Source organism: Phyllostomus hastatus, unplaced genomic scaffold (assembly GCF_019186645.2).
Source record: "Phyllostomus hastatus isolate PE091 unplaced genomic scaffold, TTU_PhHast_1.1 phas_scaffold_1674, whole genome shotgun sequence".
NCBI classification, from domain to species: domain Eukaryota; kingdom Metazoa; phylum Chordata; class Mammalia; order Chiroptera; family Phyllostomidae; genus Phyllostomus; species Phyllostomus hastatus.
In genome coordinates this window covers 9756306-9784062 of record NW_025334011.1, presented here as the reverse complement: position 1 = coordinate 9784062, position 27757 = coordinate 9756306, and the positions used below count along the sequence as shown (strand labels likewise).

Here is a 27757-nt window from a genome sequence, read left to right as displayed (position 1 = left end):
TAGAGGAATGAAACTTTTATGCCCAACCCCCTACCTCCAGGAAGGGGAGAATAGGTAGAGACTGAGTTCAGTCACCAATGGCCAGTGACTTAACCATGTCTATGTAACAGAGCCACCGTAAAGAAACAAAGGAGGGCTTCCGAGAGCTTCCAGGTTTGAGGAATATGGTATAGAAAGAGCAGTGAGCCCACAAAGGGCATGGCAGCTCTGCACCCCTTCCCATATACTCTGCCCTACGTATCTCTTCCTTCTGGCTATTCTGAGTTATATCCTTTTTAAATAAACCAGTAATCCAGTAAGTAAACTCTTTTCCTGAATTCTGTGAGCTGGAACCCATTGAGGGGACTGTGGGAACCTCTCATTTATGGCTGGTGGGTCAGAAACACAGGTGACCACCTGGACTTGTGATTGGCATCTGCAATGGGGGCAGAGGTAGAATTGTGGGGTTGACTGATCTGACACTATCTCCAAGTGTCTTAAATTGTAAGACACACAGCTGGTGTCACAGAATTGTGCAAAACTCACACATCTTGTGTTAGCAGTGAAGTAGTGAGGAGGTATGGTATGGAGAGTAGCAGAGGAGACACATGGGAGGAGTGTGCTTTCTCCTTCACAGGGTAACAGTCTCCAAATCACGCAGACGGAATAACACAGTGGAAGTGTGGCACCACCAGGGAATCAGGCAGGGAGGCTGTTCACCATCTAGAAAGGCAGTTCTATGGAACCCTAAGCGTGGGTGAGAGCCACGGCTCAGTCCCCAGGAAAGGAGCCTCAAAAGAAAACAGGGATGCAGGAACCACAGGAGAAGCCCGTACTAACACAGACTGACACCAAGAGCAGCCACTGGGACAGGAGCACGGGATCCTGGTCTGCCTGGCAACAAAAATAAGTACAATGAGGAAAGCTGGTGGTGAGCCCAGAAACCAGCAGCACCTAAGGACCAGATCTGATGACCTAGGAGGGGCTGGCTGAGCCTTAAATTTGTCCTTCCTGGTGTCTGCCTTGATTGCAGAATGACAGAAGAAACAAGCAAGATAGGTACCAGCCCTGGCCTCATAGTTTCAAATGAAATATAACTGCAAACTATCAAGGAAGAGAACAGAGTCTGACTGAGGAGCCCAAGCATTAATCTACATGATCTCCCAACAGCTTGAGCAAACATATGGAAATGAAAAGCGAAAGACATGTTAAGGAAGCTGTCGATTACAGTTGGGATGAAATAAAAGGCAAATGTTGGAATGAAAGTGGCAGATAAGATTAGACAATAATAATCCTGAATGCCAGCCTAAGGAGTTTATGTGGAGGTGGGGGAGCAGGAAGGAACTACGTCTCAAAGACTAACTTTTTGGTACTATGGTGGAGCCAAGGCATAGGGAATTTCAGGAAGAAGGCATAATCCTCATCTCCAAATGCTGTCAATATTACAGAATATGAAAATACTGCTTAGAAGTATCCTTTTTACCAGTTTTATTAGAGTGGAGGTTATAGGTGGGTAGGTAGGTCAAGGGCAGAACTGAGTACAGACATACCTGCCAACAGCAGGAGGACAGAGAAGTAGAAATTCCATCAGTCCCATGAACTGTGAGTAAGTGCTGAGGAAAGGGAAGCACCAATACACACACCACATCAGGAGATTATGCATTACAACAGGACCAGAGAAAGTTCCCACTAGAGGTATTGCATTTTTCTTGTTGTTACTATTTTTAAAGGCAGGTAGACCTGAGCCAATAGATTAAAGATGCAAGAAAGAACATTGAGTAAATGACAAACAAGGAGTGTGTAAAGGAGAATTCTGAGCTCAGCTCACATCAAGATGCCTTTGTACCTAAAAAGATAAATTTTATTTTGGATCTTTTTCTTATGGATAGTTTCTCCATGTAAAATCCCTATAAATTTCTCAATGTGTTAATGTGTCCATACTACTGTTCCATAACCAAGGAACACAGGGTGGGGAAAAAATAGGTTTACAGTTGTAAGTATGCAAAACACTGAGTTTATGCTTGTATTATTTATTAATTGTATTATTTTTCATGCAAACTACAAACTTACTTTTGCCCCACTCTGTATATATCATAGCTTTTTAAAAATGTAATCAAGTTAATAAATTTTAACACAAACTATGCTTTTTTCATGAAATGTGATGAGCAGTGTAAGGAAGGAAAGAATGAGTTTTAGAATTACTCAAACCCATGTTTCCATATTTTCAACACGTTAACACAACCACTTCATCACTTGAAAATTTACAAGCATAGGACTTACATGCAAAGTGATTTACAAAACTCTCTCATCTGATTATCGTAATAGCCTTCTAAATTTAAAGGGTCAACAACTAGCCCAAGTCAATAAAGAAAGAAATAGGGAAGGATCTGAACTTGAATCTAACTCCAAAGATAGTCCTTTTACCATGCCCAAATTCTAATGCCAAGCTCTGTGTCCTTCCACGACTTCTTGAACTTCAGGTCCTCATAATACCTCTCTACTACCTTCTGTACAGTTCTGCTTTGAAGAAGTAAAAAAGGTAATGTGCAGATAGTTCTTGGCACACAGAAGGTCTGCAATAAGTTTTGTTTTCCTTCTCTATTTCATTTCGTAATCACTTTCTTAAAACTTTGATCTTTCTACTATATGATACTGTCGCTTCACTGCCCTGATGCCCCACCTCCAAAAGCACTGATGATCACTGGCTTACCTGTCTGTTTCTCACTAGTGGGTAAGACAAGCCTTTGCCTATCATTAGCTTTGTGTCCTAGTTTCTAGCGTATCTGCTCACTAAGTGCTCCACAAATAGTTCTTATTTCAATTAACTCTGGTCAACATGTGGCTCAAGTGTTCTACCTACTGAAGTTGCCTCTTGTCTAAAACTTTAGTCTAAAACTTTGGTCAGGTTTTACACAGAAGGCAATCCATGCAGATAGGCAATTCACATTATGCTATCTGGAAAGGCAGCTTTCTCTCAGACAGAAGTGCTGACAGAAGCCACGGTTCCTTTGTTGGGCCCCCCTGCCACCCAGCCTGCAGGTACAGGTGGGCACCATATCTGCATGTACATCAACCAAGCTAACACCATCCCCCCACCCTGGTGATTCCCTGAGACACTACCCCACCCAACATGTGGGCACACCCAAGCCACTTCCAGTGGCTTTTCCTTACAAATGACCTATCTTGGCTCATGTTGTGGACTCTCCTAAAATTTCTCAAATGTTCACAAATCCCAAATACGTAGCATCTGGCCTCAGTGTGCCCCACACCTCTGGCTAAATGGCCCCAAGCCCAGCACAAGCAGCAAACATGTGAAAATCACTTGGTAGTTCATACCAGATAGCCTCTGGCAGGACACAGGCAGCAACTGACCTTGGCCTGCACCAGAGTCCTAACAGGCCCCAGAACCAACACATCCAGTGGCCAACTTCAGACCACACCAAAGCACCACCCAACCACCTCCACCAATGACACATCCAAAAGACAGATTCCACAAACACCAGTCCCACTTAAGTGAATCCTGCTCCATAGGGTTAACCCCTGCACAATAGCTTCTCCACTATAGTCACCACCAGCCTTCACCACCAATTAAGTTAAGGGTAAATTCCTCCCAGTGATATGACAACAGCAATCAAGACTCAACTACAACAGGAGGATACACAGAGAAACTACAAATAGAACATACCTGGAACACCTGCTCAGATGAGAGGAAGACTGTGCCAGTAGGCCCTATAGGACACCTAATACATAAGGCTATTCTCTCAAGGTGGGGAGATGTAGCAGCCCTACCTAATACATAGAAGCAAATACAGGAAGGCAGCCAAAATGAGGAAAGAAAGAAACCTGTCCCAACAACAACAACAACAACAACAACAAAAACCTACAACAAAACTCCAGAAAAAGAACTAAACAAAATAAAGACAAGAAATCTACCAGACAGAGAGCTCAAAACACTGCCTTGGCTGGTGTGGCTCAGTCGGTTGGGACATCATCCCATAGACTATAAGTTGCAGGTTTGATTCCTGATCAAGATATATTCTGGGTTGCAGGTCAAGCCTCTGTTCCAAGGCATGCGAGAGGCAGCCAATCAATGTTTCTCTCACAGATCAATGTTTCTCTCCCTCTCTTTCTGCCTCCCTCCCCCTTTCTCTGAAAATAAATAAATAAAATCTTTAAAAAATAAATAGATAAAATCAATGGCCAAGTCCTCAGGTGAGAGTAAAAAAAAAAACCAAAAAACCCAAACAAAACACTGGTTATAATTGAGAGATTCAACTAAGAGATAGGAAACAAAAAAGAACCAGTCAGAAATGAAGAATATATTACAGAAAATCAGCATAGATTAGATGAAGTGGAGGACCAAATCAGCAATTTGGAAAATAAGATAGCAGAAAACACCCAACCAGACAAGCAAAAAGAAAAAAAAATCCAAATAAATGAGAATAGTTAAAGGTACAACATCAAGAGTAACAACACTTGCATCATGGGATACCAGAAGGAGAAGAGAGAGAGCAAGAAATTGAATACACATTTGAAGAAATTATGATGAAAAACTTCCCTAATTTGGCAAAGGAAAAAGACATACAAGCCCAGGAAATACAGGGAGTCCCAGTAAAGATAGACACAAAGAAGACCACACCAAGACACATCATAATTAAAATGCCAAAGGTTAAAGACAAAGAGAGACTCTTAAAAGCAGCAAGCAGTTAGTCACCTACAAAGGAGCTCCCATAAGACTGTCAGTTGATTTACCAACAGGAATTTTGCAGGCTGGATAGACTGACACAAAATATTCAAAGTGATGAAAAGGAAGTGCTTACAGCCAATACTAACTACTCTACCCAGCAAAGCTATCACTTAAAATCAAAGGACAGATGAAGAGCCTCCCAGGGAAGAAAAATTGAAAGGAGTTGATCTTCACCCACCAGTATTACAAGAAATGTTAAAGGGTCTTCTTGAAGAAGAAGAAAAAAATCAGAAAAAATGAATATCAACATGGCAATAACTACATATTTATCAACAATTACTTTAAATGTAAATGATTAAACACTTTGACCAAAAGACATGGTGGTTAAATGGATAAGAAAACAAGACCCTTACAGATGCTTCCTACAAGAAACTCGTTCAGAGCAAAATACACACACAGACTGAAAGCAAAGGGATGGAAAAATATACATGAAAATGGAAACAACAAAAGCATTAAAAAAGAGCTGGGGTAGCAATAGTTATACCAGACAAAATAGACCTTAAAACAAAGGCTATATCAAGAGACAACAAAGGACCCAGAAATTCCACTTGTGGGTACTTATCAGAAGAAACACAAAATAGTCATTCAAAAAGACATATGCATCCTTATGTTCATTGCAGCATTATTTACAATTGCGAAGATGTGGAAGCAACCTAAGTATCTACGATACATGAGTGGATAAAGAAGTAGTACATATACACAACAGAACATTACTTAGCCATAAAAAATAATGAAATCTACCAGAATATGGATAGACCTAGAGTATATTATGCAAAGTGAAAGTAGTAGTCAGAGAAAGACAAGTTCCATATGATCTCATTTATATGTGAAAACTGAAAAACAAAGTAAACGAGCAAAATAGAAACAAACTCATAAGTACCATGAACATTTTTATGGCTGCCATATGGAAGGAATTTGGGGAGATGGGTAGAAAAGGAGAAGGGATTAAGAAGTACAATTTTGGCCCTGACCAGTGTGGCTCGGTTGGGTGTCATCTCACAAGGTGAGAAGTCACCAGTTCAATTCCCTGTCAGGGCACATGCCTAGGTTGCAGTTTTGGTCCTGATGGGGTGCATACAAGAGGCAACTGACCGACGTTTCTCTCTTATATCAATGCTTCTCTCCCTCTCTTTTTCCTTCCTTTCCCCTCTCTCTAAAAATAAAACAAAAATTTTTTAACAAGAAGTACAGATCGGTATCACAAAATAGCCATGGGGGGCACAGTATAGCATAGAAAACATAGTCAATAACATTGTAATAACTATGCATGGTGTCAGATGGATAATAGATTTATTGAGGTGATTGTTTGTAAGTAATATAAATGTCTAACCACTATTTTGTATACCCAAATCTAAAACAATAATTGTATGTCAACTGAAATTTAAAAAATCAAAAAAAATTTTTAAAAGATGAGATTAACTGTATAAATAAACTATTGAAGCTTATGATTTACTTTTTACCAATCAGAATTAAGTCAAAAGTTTCTTAACAAATAACATAAAAAGTCAAGAGTAGTATATTACTAACAAAAACTGTTGTAAGTACCTTACCCATAAAAACTCATTCAATATTCGTAACAACCATATCAAACAGGTTAAATATATTTTCATCCCTGCTTTATAAATAAGAATATTTAAGCATAGAAGGGTTAAGTAGCTTTCCCAACGTTAACCCAGGATTTTCCCAACGTTAACTCAGCCCAGGATTTTAACCACTGGACACAAACCTCTCAACAATAACATTACTCTCAATTCATCTGCCTTCCATCTGCTCTCATGAGAGCTGGAATTTCAGTTGGTTTCAGGTATTTTCCAGGATGCATGTTACTATCCTTGTGAATTTTATTTTAGTAGTAAGAAGACAAAAAGGGCTAAGAATTTTGGTACTATAGGGGGGGAAAAGACTAAGAAAACTTAAACACACTCTGGTCTTTATTTCCTCAACTACATAATAAGATAGCAAAAATAACAGCAGCAACCATTTCTTGAATATCCTTTATACACAAGGCCAGTCACTTTACCTTAGTAACCTCATTTGTCATTCACAAGCTATTATTAGTCCTTACTCATAGATATAGAAAGTAAGGTCCTGAGAGGTTCAGCACCTTTATTCTGAAGTTCCTGTTCTGCTTAAAGCACATTCGTACACTGTCTTTGGGTCAAGACAATTTCCTCTGTACTGCTGAGCCCATGGAATCAGTGATTATATAAACACCTCATTTGTATAAGACCTTGTTCATCTAAGTGATCTAGGAGCTCTGACAGAGAAAAAGGCATTGTCCCTGCTGTTCTAACCCTACTGCTCTGGAAATAGGAATGAAAAAGAACAAATTAGGAGTGGTTGTTCTCTTATGAGAAAGCTTCACAACTGGTAATAATACATAGGGCTTGTTCAATGCCATGTCCTCAATGTCCAGAACAGGGTCTGACAACAGCAAACGCTCAGCACATTATGTTCTACTTTAAATGACATTCAGAGGAGTCTAACTTATGTGAGTTCAACGTGGGTCTTCCATACTCTTTAGAGGATACTACAGAACTATGATGATTTAGCAAAAAGTTAATCCATCATCATTCTTAACTAAAACACCACCAACATAAAACCATTACATATCCATAGAAAGTGGTCTTCAAAGTTTGAATATTTTAAACATAAAATTAATTAGTGCTTCCAATTACACAAAATCAGATCACTGTATCTCATATTTTGATTGATTTGGAATGCACAAGATTGAGGTATTCAAAAAGGATGGGATATGAGACTGGAAGGGACCTGAGCTGGAAGGGATGTGGACGCTAGTCGTGGTTCTGTCGGCTCTCCAAGCAACACCACTGTGGCCAGAGCCAGTGCCACCCTCCTCCAGGCCTCAGCTTTTCAGGATCCAGGGATCTCTTAGACCCATTACAGCTTCTCCAGTCAATGTCTCCAGGTTAGCAGATGCCACCACTCTGAGATGCCAGTGAAGAATAAGGTGGTTACCTAAACCAGTCCTTGAGGGGTGCAAAGACTGCACATAAGCATGAAGTTAATGCGAAACTCAGCTGAGCAAATCAGTGACCACACTTACATTTAACAAAAAGTCAGTTCTCTTCTAAAGCCAAAATCTTCTATATGGCTGTAATCACAATATACAGGTGCCCAGCAGTTCAGAGACATTCAGGGATATTTAAAAACAATTCATTTAATTTAAAAATGAAAAAAAAAAAGAAACACTAAAAGTAGCAACCTATATCTTCCTTCCAGGGATGGAGGTGGGTAGGTTATGTGTGCCTACTTCACAATTCTGCTCTTAGGGCCCTGCTTCATATGAGTATCCTCCACCCTGCTTTGCTTAAATGTTCAGGATGAAATGGAAGTAATGTATTTATTGTAAAAGATGTTAAACACATCAAATAATGGCAAGTTAAAAACATCTTTGAGGAACCTGCTGATTTGGGCTTTATCAGATATTACCAGGCATACTGCTGGGCCTGCTGTTTCGATGGATTATGAAAGCTGTGTGAAGACCACATCCTTGAAATAAGTGCATATTACTTTTCCTCTAGTGACATTAGATGATACTAGGGTCCCTCTGTAGGACTGCCCCCAACCATCTGCTTTTTGGGTGTTTTAGTACAATCATAAGATTAATATCTGATAGGATCAGCAGAACTAGACTTACAGTAATTAAAGGCAGAATTGATTTACCTTGTCATGAACTACAACTGATGTATTTTAATGATTTAAAGAATTATACTAATCCAAATATTTCCCAAAATGGATCACAGAGATAAATGTAAAATGCAAAACTATAAAACTCCTAGAACACAGGTGGCAAACCAGAGGCCCACGGGCCAAATCCGGCCCTCCACCTTGTTTTAACCGGCCCAGCACCTTGTTTCTACCCGGCGGCAGCGCCAAGCTCTCACTTAACTGTTAAGGAGTAGTTACACATATACAGTCCTAAAATTACATTTGGCCCTTTTAAGGCAACTGTGAGGCCCCCAGTGAAAATGAGTTTGACACCCCTGTCCTAGAAGATAACATAGGAGGAAACCTAGGTGATCTTGGGCATGGCGATGACTTTTTAGATACAACACCAAAGACACAATTCATCAAAGAAATAAATGATAAGCTGGACTTCATTAAAACTGAAAACTTCTGCTCTACAAAAGAAAATGTCAAATGTCAACAGAATGAGAAGGCAAGTCACAGAATGGGAGAAAATATTTTCAAAAGACACATGTGATAAAAGACCAATGATGGATTTGCATTAGTAACCAGGCATGTGAAGAAGAAATCTGCAGACAGCACACGTAACACAACTGAAAATGTCACTTTGTCTGTAATCTACTGAGATACATGGCTAGATATCGTTGAAATGGGCAATTTTAAAAGGTTAACAGGATGAAAAATGCAGTATCGCATTTATGTTAATGATCATTTACCACTGTATATGTTCTTAAAATTATAGCCATGCCATGTACAAAACCACATTTAGAAAAAGATTGAAGGATACGTACAAGATTGAAGGATACGCAACTGCATGTGGGGAAGAAAAGAAAATAGAATTGGGAAGAGGAAAAAAGATACACTTCAATTTTTAAAAATATTTAATTTATTTTTAGAGAGGGGGAGGGAGAAAGACTGGGAGAGAAACATCAATGTGTAGTTGCCTCTCCGGTGCCTCCTACTGGGGACCTGGCCTGCAACCCAGGCATGTGCCCTGACTAGAAATCCAACCGGTGGACCCTTTGTTTCACAGGCCACACCAGCCAGGGCTATACTTCAATTTTATCTACAATGGTTTGTTCCTTTTACTAATTAAAAAAAAATCTGAAGCAAACATGACAAAATGTTAACTATCAATGTGGGGAAATACCATTGTGAAATACTCATGAGGGAGAATACAGATTCCTACTGCTGATGATCAAATATACACCAATGTTTACATAGCTCTTACTGTCTGGGTATTAAGAGCTGTGTATTCAGCAACCACTCAAACTATAAGAAGGAATTCAGGCAGGGAGGAGGAGCAGCTTTAAACAGGGCGGGCCTGAGGCAGAAGGACCTATTTTAAGTCAACCGGCCTAGCAGGAAACTGGGGTTTAAGTGTACAGTTTAAAAGACGGCTTTCCCTTTATCTCTTACCCTAATTCCAACAGATACCCGAATTCCACTTGACTTGTCCATCCCATAATATTCAGTTTCACCTCCTGCTTCCCTTTTTTCCAAAGAAAGCTTTATTTTCTAGCATCAATTTCTCAACATTATAAATTTTAAAGAGGGGGAAATGCTGTAAAAAATATTAATTTTTATCATTCAACACACAGAATGCCAGTAACAAATATAGAAAATAAAGGTCAACTTCTCACCTATTTTGTTACACTACAAGCAACTTGAAAGCAAGGGTACCTTATATGTCCCCATATCTGCTCTCAGAATACAATGTAAACTACATAAAAGGACAATTATATGCAATAAATGTATCATTCTAAAAGAAAGAAAAATCTTGTTTTAATTTTTTAAATTCCAATTTTTAATAGCACTAAGATGTGCCTACCACAGTTTTTTTTTTAATTTCAAGAGCATTAACCTACTTCCAAAATATGACAAAAGGACTTTTCTATTAATAGTGTCCTCTTAATTTACTTCTAAAAAACAGCACACTTTAGCTTGGTGTTTCAAAGAAAAACGATGGAGGGAGGCAGAGTCTGGCTACCTCATGTCCACAGTGCATTTCTTGTACGGGCACACACAAGCCCTGGAGACCCCTGGTACACTCGGCCGCCAGCGTCTCCAGGATGTGGTCCAGTTTTGAATGAGCGGCTTTGGCAGGACAGGTTTTTTGGCTCAAAAAACTCATAGGCTTAACTGGAGGACCAAGATGGCCTGGGCTATACCCACTTTCAGCACACGCTGGCGGCCCTGCCGGAGCTGGTAGCTGGGTATATGGGATCAGATCAGCAGCCTGGTGAAACCCATCTATCTCCACACCAAAGAAACACTGCCTCATGAAAGGGTGGAGATACAAGGAGCCTCAGGTAGCTGTCCTGGCCACCCAGTATGGCCTCACATTGCAGCAGACACAACACTCGTTCCAGAGATGCCAGAACCAGGACCAGCCCTGCCTGACCAAGAAGTTCTGTGAGGCCAGGTAGGGGCTGTCTTCTACATGTGTTACAGAAATGTGTCTATGAAGTTCTGGAACAGCTGTGGGGTCTGACTGCCCACCGCCAAGAGGCGTGACTCCCAATGCCAGAGTTTGGTGAAAAAGAAAGGAATTGTTTATTTAAACATTATACAGATTTAGAATAATGGCAGAATTCTGCCCTTAAGTCCTTCTCCCTTTAAAACACCCACAAACACATGGTCCTGCCTCCCTTTGCCAATTCAGGCCAGTTTCAGAATATGCCAGTCAGAGGTACCATCTTTTAGAAAAACAGAATCCAAGGCTCAGCATTCCAGGTCACAGTTCAGCACTCAGGCATCTCCCATTGACCCATGCTTGACTGGACAGGTCCCCAGCAGTTCCATCAACCATGCTGCCGTGTTCTCCAGCTCTTAATGTAAAACCTATGGCACCTCCTTCCACCAGCCTCATGGCCAGCTGATGGGGGGGGAGGGGTCAGCCTACATCCTTTCAAACCAAATGGCAAAAATCTCCCCTCATGACTGCCACACCTCATTTAATCCTGACCCGGAGCTTTCAGTGCAACCCCATTTCCAACTCCCACAATGGGCTACATTCTGCCAGTCCTCTGTACAGTTTACATTCTCTCGCCTGCCATCCTTTGTCAGGGCAGGCCGGCCTCCAAGAGGGGAACTGCCTCCCTGTTTCTCAAGCAAGTACTGTAAGCATCCCCCCACCCCATTACATCACTGAGTCAAAGTTACGCCCACTCCCGGGCCCCAAGATGGCAGCACAGCAATTAATATACCTATTAAACTAGCCAACTTGCCATATATATGCAAAGTGCCTCTCAATCTCTGTCCTCTGCTCCCCCCACCCCCCAAACCACAGCTGTGGAGGTTTTGGGGACTTTTCACCTTAACACCCCGTTATATCTGTGATCCTTCTTTGGTGGCATCTTGGTCCTCTACCACAAGTGGTGCCTGTGGAGGCCAGCACTGCGTTGGGACAATTACCCAAACCAGCCCATTTAGCCAAAACTGTACAGTAGACTCCCCTTCAAGTTGAGTTTCTACATTATGTTGATCACATTGCCCTTGGACATGAGGCACTAAGATTTCAAGGAACAGGTAGTGCACCATCTTGTGGCCATTGTCTTCTCTTCAGTGCATACCTGCTGCACATTGGCTTTCTGGTGCTGTTGCTGCCACGTGTCTCCACGGACAATCTGCTGGAGGCCTGTAAGATGTTCAACTTTACACACCAGCAGCAAGTGGCAACTCTCTCTTCATCATCTCCTCCTTGGCCTTCTATACTCACTTCGTGCTCTTCCCCATTAGATCCTCTACCACACACTGCAAGTGTAGTACCACACACTGCAAGTGTAGTACCACACACTACAAGTGTAGTACCACATGCTACAAGTGTAGTACCACATACTACAAATGTAGTACCACATATTACAAGTATAGTACTGTAGGAGGATACAGCCAGAGGGTCCTCAAAAGAAGGATTTGTAATGGGATCCAGAACTCAAGGTGTCCAGGAAATATTAGATATATAGGATGTCCTCACCTTCCACCACAGGTGTGAGTTGGAGGAAGGGACACATGGAGCAGAGCCATTCAGAGCTGTTTTGCATAGCAACTAACCTTTGCAGCTAACCTCTGGCATGGTTATTTAACATATCTATAACTTTTAACTGGTTGCATAGATATGTTAAATAGCTGTGGCCATGCTCTGAGCCAGGGGGATGGAAGGAACTTCCCCCAAGGTGTAAATGGGAGGCAACTCCCCCTAGTTACAGTGCCTACGTGAGAGCTTGGAGATGACTGGCTCCATGACATGAGGCCACCCCTGCGCAGATTCATGATGGAGCCCAGTAAAGCTGGAAGGATATTTAAACCCAGACTCAGCAGACATGGAAGAGAGAACCATGCTGTTGTGGTTGAGTGGAGACTCCTGCAGCCAGGTAAGGAGAGGGACCATGCGGCTGTGGCAGTGAGGAGAACAACGTGCTTTGGCCAGGGTGGGGGGACACCCCCCTACCGCAGCCATGAGAAGAATCACCACATGGCTTTAGCAGAGAACCACCATGCAGCTTTAGCTGGAGATCTCGGCAACATAGCTGATGATGATGAGAACTGAGGAAGGCCTACCAGCTGAGCACAGATTACTGGGAAGAACTGGGAGCTGCCTGAGTTATGGACTTCTATTTCTTTTCCTGAGATACGGGACCCCAGACTGAGCAAAGGGAGGAAGGAAGGACTGTGTGTGTTTGTGGGTGTTTCAAGGGACTTTGGGATTTTGACAAAGACATTAAGTCATTACTTTTAGTCTGTATAACTTAAATAAATAACTCCTTTCTTTTTCACCAATCTCTAACATAGAGAGCTATAATTCTCTGGTGAAGGAAAAGGTGAACCTAGTACAGGGAGGCCCCAGGAGAAGGAGTGGTAGCTTTAAAGTAATACAATTACTTGTACATGCTCAGTAAAAGCCCACCAAAACTAGCCAGGAAGGATCCGCCCTATAAGAATAAAGTCCCTCCAGCCCATGAGGTCAATCTCTGCTTGGAGTTGTCCTGCTCCCATGTTCTCTTCTATGAACTCAGGGTGTTCGGTTCAACTCTTTGTCCCAGTCACTAAGAACCTGGTTACCTGTGCCCACCTGTGACAGTACCACATACTACAAATGTAGTACCACATACAAGTGTAGTACCACATACTACAAAATATATCGCAATTCAAGCCCCTTCTTCAGCTATTACTTCTTCAAGTTGCCTCTGGTGATGGTGCAGCTGCTGCCGGTGTTCTGATCTTGCTTCATCCTTTACATGATCCACAGCTTCACAAAGAAAGGCCAGAGGGAGAAGGGCATTTGCAGTGACAGGGACTTGAGTGAAGGGGAGGCAGCCCAAGAGCATCCACAGCTGAAGAATGGGGCAGCTCAAGAGCCCAGGACAGCACCCACTGATGGCCCTTGGAGCTAGGTAGGGGCCAGCCAATGGGCACATGTCAGCCATGCAGCTGGCCGAGGACTGGCTGTGAGGGGGACAGCCATCAACTGGAGGGGCAGACCCATTTGTGGGGCAGCTGGGCTATGGGCCCTTGGGCCAGCTCTATGGAGAAAGGGAGGGCTCCACCCTCCCTCCACCCTCTACCTGAGGGGGAGGGGGAGGGCTGATGACCTGTATCCAGGCTCTTCCTTCTGTCCACCCACCATCCTTCCCTCTAGCCACTGGACAGAGCTGCAGAATGGGCAGGAGAAGGGTTTTGGAACACGCCTGAGCCACTACCAGGCTGTAGCCTGGGGACTGTGAAAAGGCTTGGGATGAAAGGGGTCCAATAAAACCTGAATAAAGAGGGAGGGAGGAAAGGAAGGAGGAGGGAGGGAGGGAGGGAGGGAAGAAGGTGGGGAGGGAAGGAGGAGGGAGGGAGGGAGGGAGGCAGGGAAAAAGGAAAACCATGGACAGACCAATTTAATTTATTCATCCTGAACAGCCCTATAGTCTCATAATGTTGACAACTGATTTTTTTTCAAAAATCAAACATTTAACCTGCCTTTTCTACACTAACTTTATTTTGAATAACATTTTCTCTTTATAAAAAATATTCTAATAAAAAAGTAATTAAAATGTTCCCATCTTGTAAACCCTAATAAAATAATGGACCTAGGCAATGGATAATGGATCAACAGCCATGAACTTCACAAAAAGAGAGACAATCAACACTGCATGACCCCAGCTAGAGGTACACTTCACCTCCTATGAAGCAGTTTTACAAAAAAAATTGAAATAACCAAATCAAGATCTGATTACTACTCATAGCAAATAAATGAACAGAAGAACATGTTAAACCATATATTAAATATTAAATAAAAAGCATGATGGGTTACCACCAAATATAATTCTTAATTATGATGATGCTACCAAATATTTTTTAAAGATTTTTATATTTATTTATTTTTAGAGACAGGGGAAGGGAAGGAGAGAGAGAGGGAGAGAAACATCAAGGTGTGGTTGCTTCTCACATGACCCACACTGGGGACCTGACCCACAACCCAGGCATGTGCCCTGACTGGGAATTGAACCAGCAGTTCTTTGGTTCATAAGCTGGTACTCAATCCACTGAGCCACACCAGCCACGGCCAAATATTTGTTAATAAATATACAGATAAGCTCTCTTTGTGGTTATCTTTATCCTAAAAGATGAGGAAAGTCAATAAATTATTAGCATGTTTATGGATGTATTTGTGGTGACTGCACAAGCAAAATTCGCAGATTTACACAGATCTCAGAAATATTTTCATTCCTATGATTACTAAACTTTCTTTCTTTTGGAAATATATAGCAGAGGTGAGCCAAGTAGCAAGTCCCTGCTTCTAAGAAGACAGCATTAGGGGTAAGTAAGCAGAGAAGTTGGATCTGGCTCAGCGACCTCAGAGGAGACAGAGCACTATGAGCTGGCCTCAGCCGCGCTGGCGAGAGATGCCACAAGCCAGTTGTGCTCCAAGTAACCCATGAAACATGGGGCTGCTTGAGAGCCTGTCAGGACAACCATGGCATCAACACTGTTTTATAACCATGCTGAGAGGTTGCTGGTGATTTTCACTATACTGACATTTGACTGATGTATAAACAAAGGTGCATAAAATGGCGGCACCTCCATGTGACACAATGCAGTGGCGCCAACCGCATACGACATCACTGTCGTCGCCACCACCACGTGCTCAGTGAAGCCGGGAATGGGACAGCATTCTCAATACTTGAAGATTTTTCTGATGGGATCACGGGTGATATTTTACAAATGGTATCACGAAATGTGCCACCTTTTGAAAAATTTATACAGTTCTGTAAGCCAATATTTTCCAAATCATATATGTGTATAAAAAGAGTCAAACTGCAGGACAGACCAGAAGATTTAAATGGAACACAATGAGAAAGGTTCACTGATATGGGTTCAGATTCCACTTTGCAACTAAACTTTAAGATTTTTGTCACTGGCAGAGTTTTGGTGTAATATCTATGAGAATATTCACAATTATCTAAAGAATACCAATAAAATATTTCTCTTATCCATCTGAAGGTCTGTACAAAGCTGGACTTCCTTCATGTATTTCAGTCAAATAATAAATAACAGATTGAATGCAGAAAAAGGTATAAGAATCCAGCAGTCTTCTATCAAGCCAGACATTTCAAAGAGTTGCAGAAATGTATTATAATACAATGGCATTCTTATCACTTATTTTAATAGTTATTTTTCATAAAGAAGTGACATTTATGTTAACATATAATGGGGTTATTATTTTTTAATGCACACTACTATTTCCTGTTGGAAGTTCTCATACAGGAAACAGTGCTAGATACAACCCACATTAACAACAGTCCTTAATAACACTCAGGAGTGTGAAGTGGTACTGAAACCAAAAGTTGAAAAATCACAACTCCAAGGTTTGGAGCCCAGCTCAAGGCTGTGCTCATTGGATGAGCGTTCAGACATGGCCTTTTTCTCTGATTTCCCCTTACATCAAAACTCCAAAATATAGGAGCCCAGCAGGGGCTGAGTGACAAACCCAGACCACTATCTACTACCAGTTTTATTCCAGCTGTTACAAGTCAGGGTCATGGAAATGAACAAGAGGGTGCCTTCTGGGGTCCTGAAAATGTTCCTTCGTCTGAGTGCTGGTTACACAAGTGTGTTCGGTTTGTGAAAAGTCAGGGAATTGCATACCTAAGATATATGCATCAGCAGATATGCACATCCTAGTATATGTATGTAGAATATGCATTTTTCCAGGTAGATGTACTTCAGTTCGTTTTTAAATTCATAGTTTAGGATGCATAACTATTTCCACTTTGTTTTTCCAAACACATGATGGCTTTCAACTGACCAAACTCATTCATTACACATAACTTACTTTGGAGAAGTATGACAAATATAATTCAAATGTTTAATTTAAAAACCTCAATCTACACAGCTGTAACTCTTTGGAATTAAGAACTATGCCCTCGCTGATGAAGGCTCAGTGGTTGAGTGCTGGCCTGCAAATCAAAAGGTGACCGGTTCAATTCCCAGTTTAGGGCACATTCCTGGGTTGCGGGGCCCGGGTCCCAGTAGCAGGTTGCATGAGAGGCAAACACACAATTATGTTTCTCTTCCTCCCTTTCTCTCTCCCTTCCCATCTCTAAAAAACAAATAAATAAAATCTTTTTAAAAAAGTTTACAAAAAAAAAAACAAAACTATATACCACCCATGACAGCTATCTTACCAAGACTGGGAAATCTGGGCTTATTTCTCAAGTATTCAAAACCAATGAAGTCACAATAATAAAAACTGAAATCAAATACAATTTAAAAATGAAATCTTCCAATTAAAAGTGAAACTGAAGATAAATTCCCTTGAAGGTACTAAAGGGATCAAGAGGCCACCATCTCTGTATGCTACTCTTAAATGTGTCACTACAAGTCTAGAAAAATGAAATATGGCACAGAAATACAAAAGACAAGGTATCAGGTTGGCCAAAAATTCTGTGTGGTTTTTCCCACAAAATGAAAGACTCATTTTTCATTTTCACCAATAACATTATTGATTTAGATATTTTGAGTATGTCAGCCTGTCTTCCGCTATTGGCGTCTATTGAGTACAGGCCAAGGGTGCTGCTAAACACCTTCCAATGCGTAAGACAGCCCCACCACAAAGAATTATTGGGCCAAAACATCAATAGCACCAAGAAACTTGGCAAACCACTTTTGACATGTTCTATCAGTAACAACACTTTCTCCATATACTGCACAAATCTTTTTTCATGTGTGTTTCAATTGCATCTTTTGCCTTTCCTGAAATAATGAAGCATAATAATTTGAAGCATATGCAACTGAAAATGTTGCATATCTTCTTCCATCTTCAATATTAACATGGCTGCACAAAAATTCACAATTTTGTTGCTTTTAAATGCACACTGATATATCTATCACAATACAATCTAACAAAATTGTTTCAAATCAAATTAAAGACAACTAAGCACTACTACAGCCATCATACAGAAAAAAACTAAATGATTTTTTTGGCCAACTTAATATAATAATTGGAAGAAAAAACGAAGTCATTATTTAAAATGAAATAATCATCTTCATAAAACATCCAAAAGGAAAACTAGTTATTAAAATAGAATGACTTCAGAAAGACCAAAAAATATTAATATAAAAAACTTAGCTACTAATTTGTAGCTATATATATTGGGTTGGCATACTCAAAATATCCAAATCAAGTTATTGGTGAAAATGAAAAATGTGTCTTTTATTTTATAGAAAAAATCACATGGGCATTTTGGCCAACCCAGTACCAATAGGACTCCCCTAAACTGGGGGGGTAGGAGGGCAGCGAAATACAAAAATAATTTTCATTCACATGGAAACAAAAACTGAGGTACTTAGGAATTAATCTAAGGCACAAGACTATGGAGAAAAATTTTAGACTCTATTGAAAAAACAAGTATCTTTGATATATGATTTCAACTGTGGATACAAGTATTACAAGAGGAGGTTTTTAACAATACAGTTGCTGGGCTCTACACCCTAGAATTACTATTCAGTTAGTCTACAGTAGATAGAACAAATGATTTTAAAAAGCTACGTAGTTAATTCTAATGTAAAGCCAGCATTGGAAACCACCAGCTAAATATGTTTTAAAAGGATTACACTTCTAGATATCAAGATCTATAAAGAAGTTGTAATAATAAAAATGAATATTAAAACAAAAACCATTGCAGAATCCAAATGGGAAGAGACAAATTATAAAAACATATCTTTGTTAACTAAGAACAAAGAAATACTTCCTAAACAAGGCCTGGAAGATAAAAAAAAAATATGGATGGATCTAACTATAAAAAAATTAAAGCTTCTGTTCCATAAAGAATTTCAAAGAAAAAAAAAACTTGACTAGGTAGAAAAAAAAAGGTGAGCACCACGTACTTTTTAAAATATATTTTATTGATTATGCTATTACAATGGTCCCATTTTTCCTTCCCTTTATTCCTTCCTCTCTGCCCTGCACCCCCCAACTAGCATTCTCCCCCCTTAGTTCATATCCATGGGTGACATACATAAGTTCTTCGGCTGCAACATTTCCTATACTGTTCTTAACCTCCTCCTGTCTATTTTGTACCTACTATTTATGCTACTTATTCCCGGTATCTTCTCCCGCATCCTCCCTCCTCCTCCTTCCCACTGACAACCCTCCAGATAATCTCCATTTCTGTGATTCTGTTCCTATTCTAGTTGTTTGCTTAGATTGTTTTTGTTTTAGGTTGTTGACAGTTGTGAATTTATCATTTTACTGTTCATAGGTATGATCTCCTTTTTCTTAGATAAGTCCATTTAATATTTCTTTTAATAAGGGCTTGGTGACATGAACTCCTTTAACTTGACCTTATCTGGGAAGTACTTTATCTGCCCTTCCATTCTAAATGAGAGCTTTGCTAGATAAGAGTAATCTTGGATGTAGGTACTTGCCTTTCCTGATTTTCCAACCCCTTCTTGCCTGCAAGATTTCTTTTGAGAAATCAGCTGATAGTCCAATGGGAACTCCTTTGTAGGCACCTGTCTCCTTTTCTCTTGCTGCTTTTAACATTATCTCCTTATTTTTAACCTTGGGTAATGTAATTATGATGTGCCTTGGTGTGTGCTTCCTTGGGTCCAACTTCTTTGGGACTCTCTGAGTTTCCTGGACTTCCTGGAAGTCTGTTTCCTTTGCCAGATTGGTAAAGTTCTCCTTCATTTTTGTTCTAGCAAGTTTTCAATTTCTTGTTCTTCCTCTTCTTCTTCTGGCACCCATATGATTCCAATGTTGGAATGTTTAAAGTTGTCCTGGAGGTTCCTAAGCCTCTCCTCATTTTTTAAAATTGTTTCTTCATTCTGTTCTGGTTGAATGTTTCTTTCTTCCTTCTGCTCCGAACTGTTGATTTGAGTCCCGGTCTCCTTTCCATCACTGTTGGTTCCCTGCATATTTCTCTTTATTTCACTTTTCATAGCCTTTATTATTTCCTCTATTTTGTGACCATACTGAACCATTTCTGTGAGCATCCTGATTACCAGTGTTTTGAACCATGCATCTGATAGGTTGGCTATCTCTTTGTCACTTAGTTGTATCTTCTGGATGTTTAATCTTTTTTTTCATTTGGGCCAATTTTTTTTTTTTTATCCAGGCATACCTGTTACAGAGTGAGGGGTGGAGCCTTAAGTATTCACCAGGGCAGGGCAACCCTCTTTGCAGCGTTGTGGTGCTAAGTGGAGGAGGGGCCCGAAAGGAAACAATGCAGGTAGCTCAGCTCTCAGCTGGCTTTCAGTCACTTCCCCGGCTACCCACAAGCAAATTGGGCCCTTCTGATGCTGATTTCCAGAAAGGGGTGCATTTCTGTACATTCTAGGACCCTGTGGGTCTCTCCAATGAACTCTCCTGTGAGGCTGGGAGTTTCTCCCGCTGCCTCAACCCCCACAGGTTTTTTCAGTCAGAGGTTTTGAGGCTTCATTTCCCCACACTGGAACCCTGAGCTGCACAGTCTGTCTCACTGCCCAGTTGTTCTTCCTGGTTTATCTACACACAAATGTGAGACTGTCCACTCCACTAGCCGCCACTTTGCCTCTCATCCTCTTCACCCAGTTGTTTGTCCCCGTTTCTCCCAGTAGTCTGAATGAATATTTGTTTAAGTCCTTGGTTGTCAGACTTCCACACAGTTCAATTTTCTGGCAGTTCTTGTTATTTTTTGTTTTTAAATTTGTTGTTGTCCTTCTTTTGGTTGTGTGAGGAGGCACAATGTATCTACCTACACCCCCATCTTGGCCAGAAGTCCAAATGTGCACCATTTAAAATCCAATGACATTAACATGTAGAATATACCAAAAAAAAAAAAACCCTCCTGTAAATTAGGGCAGGTAGGGCAGGTAGAAAGGGGGATAAGAAAATCTAAAACAAGATGTGAAGAACATATAAATGTAATTCACAAAAAGAGAAACCTACACAGCTAACAAGCACATGATAGGACACTCAACCGCATTAGTAATCAGAGAATTGCAAATAAGAACAGTAACATCACTCCATCTGTTCCATCAGATTGAAAGAAATGATAAGGTCAGAAAATATCAAGTGCCAGCAAGAATGTGGGAGTAACAGCTGGTGAGAATGTAAACTAGCACAGCCATTCCCAATAATCTGGCAGCATTTGATGAAATTATGTATACGCCTGAAAGGGTCCTGTTGGGGGGGCGGGATCAGGAACATGAATGGGGATAGGTGATGAAGGGCAAACATACAATAAAATGACAGGCTTTCCATGCACCTGTAATGACAGTGGTCCATGAACTTATCAAACTCAAGGGGCTCACCACTTGGGGAGCTCTATTCAAGAACAAGATAGTTTTATTTTACTTGCAGCAAGTACTGGAGACAGTTTCCATATCCAAAGCTCTTTCAGAAGGGAGGCTCAGTCATTGCTTATATACACTATTTATGTATATGTTACATGTCAATTACAGGTTGATTCCTCCTCTGCAGTTGTTACATTTATGCAGTTGAGTTCCTGTCAAGCTTATCCTCTTTACAGCTAGTCTCCAAAAACACTGTGTGTTACATTTTAACATTAAGCAAGAACAGCATTTAATAAGAATGGCCCAGACTTGAGACCCTTGTCCTAATAAACTCATCACCAACTCAAGTCTGAACACTTGATTTGGGAGGAGCTGAGGGGGTCCCCACCTCATACACTGATCCAGTATTTATTACTGGAAAGTCCTGGTACGCCAGGTACACAGTAGTCCAGATCATGTCCTGGCCAATAGAGTTTACATTCTAGAGAAGGAAACAATAAAAAGTAAACAAATAAGTTAAGAGTTTGACCTGCTACAACAGATATAAATAAAATGAGTTATTTTTACAGGGAGTAGTGGGACAGGGATACAACTTTTAGACAACCAAAACAGGTGGGCTCTCAGATAACAGAAAATTAGCCAGACACTCAGCAACCGGGGCAAGGGCATCTCCAAGAACTGCAGTCAGGGTCATGAATTACAAAGTTACCACAACACAGGTAAGACTGTGTTCTGAAGATGACTTCAGGTATTTCCTGTAACTAAACTCCCAGAAACAACATTTACAACTTCTGTTGTATCAAGTGTGGACTACAATGATTACTGTGTGAATCCAACATATTTTGACCAAAGAATTCAACCTTTTAGGGCACCACCCTTGTGAATATTCTGTCTCTAAACAATGTGTCTGGAAAATTACTAGGATCCACAAACTTCTGCTTCATTTGCTAAGTAGAAATTGAGTAGTTGTGTATCTTTCTCACAGCATAGAGTAAGGAACTGGAGATAAATATTATAGTTTGTCTTTGAAAAGCCACCTCCCCTTTGTAAGATTCGTGATCCTATTTATTTCATGCACTCATTGAGTGGAGGCCAACATTTTTTGCATGCTTGCATCCTGCTAGACACTATTCTACAAGCTTTTACACACGTTTGTGTTAATTGAATACTCACAGCAACATAATATTATTTTATTTCCAGTTTAGAAATGAGAAAATAGAGGAAAGAAACATGCCTAAAGTCAAAGATTTAGTAAGTGAAAGAGCAGAGATGCAAATCTAAGTCTTTCAAACTTCAAAGCCTGTATTCTTAAGTGCACTCATTTCCCCTGGAACCTTCTCAGTGGTTTTCATAGTGTGGTCCTGCACCAGCAGCATCACTGTTCCCATGGAATTTATTAAAAATACAAATCTCAGGGCCCATCCTCAGATCTACTGAATCAGCAACCTAACTTTTAAAGCACTCTCCAGCAGACTGGGAGGTAGGCTGAAGTCTGAGAAGCACTGATCTAAACTTTTCATATTCAACTTAATTGTATGCATATTAAATGAATACCATTTTGAAAATTCCAAAATGTAAAATTTTGATCCTATTCAAAATGTCTCTAAACACATCAAAATAGTATTACTTCATTTCTTCATTGATGACATTAGAGCAACTCCTCCTAAACTTGCCAAAACACCTACTCTATATCCTGACTAGATCATCCAAAAAAAGAAGTCTACACTGATGGATCTTACCAGGAACTGAGCTAAATTCAAAATACAAAAAGAACACAGAGATCCAAACAGAATGTCCAGAAGCTAAACCAGAGCCATATTAGGAAGAGGAAAATATGTTCTAAATATCAGTAGTAGAAGCTTAATAATCTTGGCCCATAGTTCCATAATCCCTTTTATCCCTGGTTCAACTTCAAGTTTTCACAGAATCACTTCAACAAACTTCCAATTGTCAAAAAAAAAAAACTGTACAACACTCAGAAATATCCCTCAAGATTCAAACTGCTTTCAGTAAACATATATAGGACTATCTTTCAAAAAGCATGTTTTTATCATGAGTAAAGCTAACCATATGCTTTTACCAGCAAAAAGTTGTTTCTGTCTCTTACCTAGACCAGCCCTTTACAGCATTCTACCTGACGTCCTCTTTTCAAAGACCAAGAGCTTTATTTCCTCCCCCAAACTCAAGTTCTCAATCTGGAGCGACAGAGAACCATGTATATTCAAGTTTGCCTATTTCTAGTAAAGCCTTTTTAGAGAGCAGAAGAGTATTAGACATGAGTATATTCAAACACCTACCAGAATGAGAACATACCATGTGCCAAAATACTCTTTTAAGCTATCCACTTACATACTCAGGTCATTTTATCAAGTTCGGCATTCTACTTACTTCATTAAAAATAAACTTGATGATAGAATAGGTAACTAGCCCCAGACTGGACCACAGGATGGCAATAAACCTGAGTTAGAATGCTTACTGGCTTGGTTCTCAAGGGCACAGAAATACTGGGAAGCCCACGCTCAGGCAAGATTTTAATCTGTTTGGCTGCTTATAACCACCCACTTTTTCCTGTTCACACTCATTCAAAGGCTGGCAGCACTACCCGGAGCTACCTTCCTAGAAGGAATGACACCTATTTATTTTCCCCCTCCCAATTACCATCAAATTCCCTGAGGACCACAGTTGGTTCCAAGAAAGGATTTACCGAAGTTCTCCTCCCCACACACTGTTCAGTGGAACTAAAATAAACATACACCAACCACCTAAAGACCTTCCCAAGTACACTCTTCTTTTAAAAGTCCAGTGCTTTCTGCAAAACATCTCACAAAATGCGATCATCCTAACTACTCCTTATTCTCCACTAACATCACCATTTCTGTACCTAAAACGAGCACTGCTTTTATCAAAGTAACAGCTATGTTTTCTCATTTCCCTTCTGTAAACTATCTTTGGAATAAACAAGCTTGAGCAGCAGCTCCCACCACCAGCAGGGTGCATAAGTGAAGTAGGGTCATACCCACGCTCTCCTAAAAGATTAGAAAGATATAAATGTGCATTCAAGAAAAAAAATTTTTACATGCCCAATAAGGACCAATAAATCTGCACTCTAGTCTGGGTTCCTGACTGCAAGGAGAATCAAAGAGCCTTTTTAGTAGAAATTATTTCCAAAATTACTGACAATTTCCTTCACTTTAAATTAGCTGTCATTTCCTTCCATCCAAACAATCTCATTTAATAAAACTGACTTAAATCACTGATTGCAGTTCTCTCTAAACTGCAATTACAACAGAAATACTTGTAGTACATTTGTACCTTTGTCAGTGAACTGCTATAAGAAAAAAAAAATCTGATTGAAATCTCCAATAAGCAGCACCTAGCGGAAGCACCTAGTGCACCATCTAGTGGAAGTCATTAACGTAATTAATTTTTTTAAAGGACAGATCGTAGGAACACAAACAACTACTTTATAAATAGCCTAAATCTCTTTTCGATTTCCCACACTTCAAGAAAGTTGTGACCATCCAAAGAAAGGACTAATTTTCTGTACAAATTAACAGATGAAAAGGTTTCTTTATGGAAATTTTTCTTTGGGTGCTAGAAATTTTATTTTGGCAGGAGAGAAAAATTAAGTGAAGGCATTAATGTAGAAACATAAACAGAAGCAGAGCTAGGTGACAAAGCGTGTGTAAGGAATGCCTTATATGCTACACAAGTATCAAACATACATGTTACATGCAACAGATGTCTTTACCATGAAAACAAGGGATAACTTCACAATTAAAACAGTTCTATTCAGTAATTCATAAGACATTTCCATATTCTTGATGACTAATAAATTTAACATAACCTAACCATTCTCTCGAGTTCCCCAAGCCTTGACATCATTCAAGAGGTTCCTCTCAAATACCATCTAATCCTCTCCATGAACACCTACATTCCCTTCTTCAAGTTATTATAATTAAGGAAGAAATGATGTTTACATTTTCAAACTTCCTACTAAATTTAAAGTAAAAATCTTCCAAAACAAAGTCGTAACTTGTGACCAAAATGCATTATGCTTCCTTTTTATTTGCTTTATATCTATTATTTCAATGCAAATTAAAAAATACTGCTGAAATCCACTGATGCAAGCAAAAATAAGGTTCTCTAATTTAGAACACCCCCCAGATTTAAAATATTTTTACACAGCACCACTCAGTTTTAAGTTGCTTTGCCTTGTATGAAAAATTACCCTTCTGGTGCAATTCAAACTCTTAGCAACCTCGAAGGAAAAAAAGAAAAAGAAACACCTAACAGAGTATTTCTTTACTAGGAAATAACCATCCCCATCTCTGACTCGTGTACATGTGATCAAATCAGTGTGCAGAAGCTTGCTTGGCGGTGGGGACCTTGCCGGATCCTGTATTAAATCCATTACGCGTACAAAATCGAGTAGGAGTCAAATAACCTGGGGCAGAACTCCTTTTTATCTCTAGGGCATTCAGTTTATGTACCGTGTAAAATGGGCATGATAAACACTACCTGCTCCTCAGAGGGTAAGAGGATACTAAAATTGACGCCATGCTCTGGAACTTCTCAATTAAAAAACCTAAATGGAAATAACTAGTTTGTAGAAGAGAGCGCACCTGGAAGCAGAGAACACCGCTCCCAGAGTCCTCGCTGTGCCATTACTGTTAAAACTCAGTGACCTTCACCATTCCTCTTGTGAACGAATGGTGAATGAAAAAGGTTATTGAACACGTCAAAGAAAAAGAGCAATTCAAAGTGCTTCTTTATAAGTAAATCGACTCATACAGTTAACTGCCGAGGACTTGCCTGCAAAGTTTTACTGCATGGGTAGCAGGTGCATCCTTAAAACCTAAAACCCTGAGACTGTTTCTAAAGCAGCATTTTTAAAAACAAATTTGAAAGCCGTTTAAAAAATTAGAAGAAAGAAGATAATTCTACTTTCACCCACGAGAGTAACAGAAACGAGGTCCCACCCCCACAATCCTTTCAAACCTGTACAGGCATTCCCCATCAGCATTCCTCCCCCTCGTTGCTATCGCGCCACTCCCCACTTCAGCGCAGACAAAGGTGAGTCACCCTGCTGGGTCTGTCTACTTGCCACTTGAGAAAAAACCCTCAAACAAGTTCACGTTAAAGACTGCTTTTAATTTAAAAGATAATAAGTAAGTAATGTTAATGTGTAAATCTCACTGAAAAGCTCTTGTCTCCAAAAATTGTGTAATTAACACTACCCAAGTACAAACACCTTTCTCAATTTAAAAAAAAAAAAGCCACTCAGCTTATCGCTACTATCAGTGGGTCCTTCTCCCGCGGATGCCTGATTCTGACTCAACTCTGCGGTTTTCCCTCCACCTGCATGTCCCTCCGCCCTCCGTAGGGCCCAGCCGCCGCGCCCCGAGTCCTGCGAGGTCCCCAAGGAGTCTTGCCCGCAGCTGCCGGGACCCCACGCCCTCGCGTTCCCCTCGCCCGGCCCCGCCCCCACCTCTCCGCAAGGTGCCGAGGCCGCCGTGGGCTTAGGGAAGGAGGCGCCTGGGGGCGGGCGAGAGGCTCCTGGTGACTTCTCCCGGACGCTGCCGGCTGGAGCAGCCTTGGGACCAGATCCCACCGCCAGCACTGCGCCGGGTGCTCCAATCGCCACTGCAGCCCTAGCGCCCCATTACCTGTTCTGGTCAGCAGCGTCTGCGGGAGGCGCGCTCACTCTGGCCCCTGCAGCTCGGGGCTCTCAGGCAAAAAGACAGACAAGAAGAGCAGCCGCAGCAAAAGACAATCAGAAGCCCGCGGGCGAAGAACGCACGAGCCCCTCGGGCACCAGACCCACACCTCCCTCCCAGAGAGTAACCGAATCAGCCCCCTCCTTCAGCGAGGCGGAGCCACAGCGGAGGGGGCGGGGCGGAGGCCAGGCCGCCCCTCCCACGGGGCGTGAGCGCCTCGAACTCTTTGTATGAGGCGCCTGCTGATAGGCCGCAATAGGGGGTAGGTGTCGCAAACTTGAAGACAGCTAGGCAGAAGAACTCTCTGATTGGTCACTTAGAGAAAACAGACTAGAGCCTTGATTGGTGACAGATCTGTAGCTCCTCTCCCCTAATTTCAATCATCGGAAGCCCCGCCTCCACTGGCTTGATTCCCTGGTGGCTGAAGAACAGGCTGTGGTTACTAGACCAGCAGCCTACCTGCAAAGAATCCCCGGATACCCAGGTTCCTTTGTCAGATGCGAGCTTCCTTACCCTACTGTGATTCTTTGATTTGCCTATGAACTTGGTGAATAACAGCGAATCTTTAACATTACTTAGATTTTTGAGAAGTCTCCTGGGCGTTTTTTTAAATGCTGCGTAAGATTCAGAAGTAAATTGTCATAAGCAAAAGAAGGCATAAAATGTTTTCACCCTCGTGAGATTATGCATGACTTTATTGCCTTTCTGTGTTCCATATTAAGCAAGTATTACTTTTATAATTGGGGGTTAAAAATACAAAATGAGTAAGGTGAGGAGAATGGTAAAGGCAAACTTTGGAGGATATGCAGGGGACGAATTCCTCCACAAAAGAAGA

The 27757-nt window shown here is 40.9% G+C and overlaps 1 protein-coding gene and 1 pseudogene across 3 annotated transcripts in view; one reads left to right on the top strand and one right to left on the bottom strand.

Moving 5' to 3' along the window:
* MPP7 (MAGUK p55 scaffold protein 7) overlaps nucleotides 1–27053 on the bottom strand; it is a 246821-nt gene extending 219768 nt beyond the window's left edge. For all 3 annotated transcript variants that reach the window (XM_045858056.1, XM_045858058.1, XM_045858057.1), the window contains exon 1: nucleotides 26872–27053. The gene's annotated coding sequence lies outside the window, so the exon portion shown is untranslated. The remainder of the gene's footprint in view (nucleotides 1–26871) is intronic.
* On the top strand, nucleotides 10510–27156 carry LOC123831068 (annotated as a pseudogene).
* The last annotated feature ends 601 nt before the right edge of the window (nucleotides 27157–27757 follow it).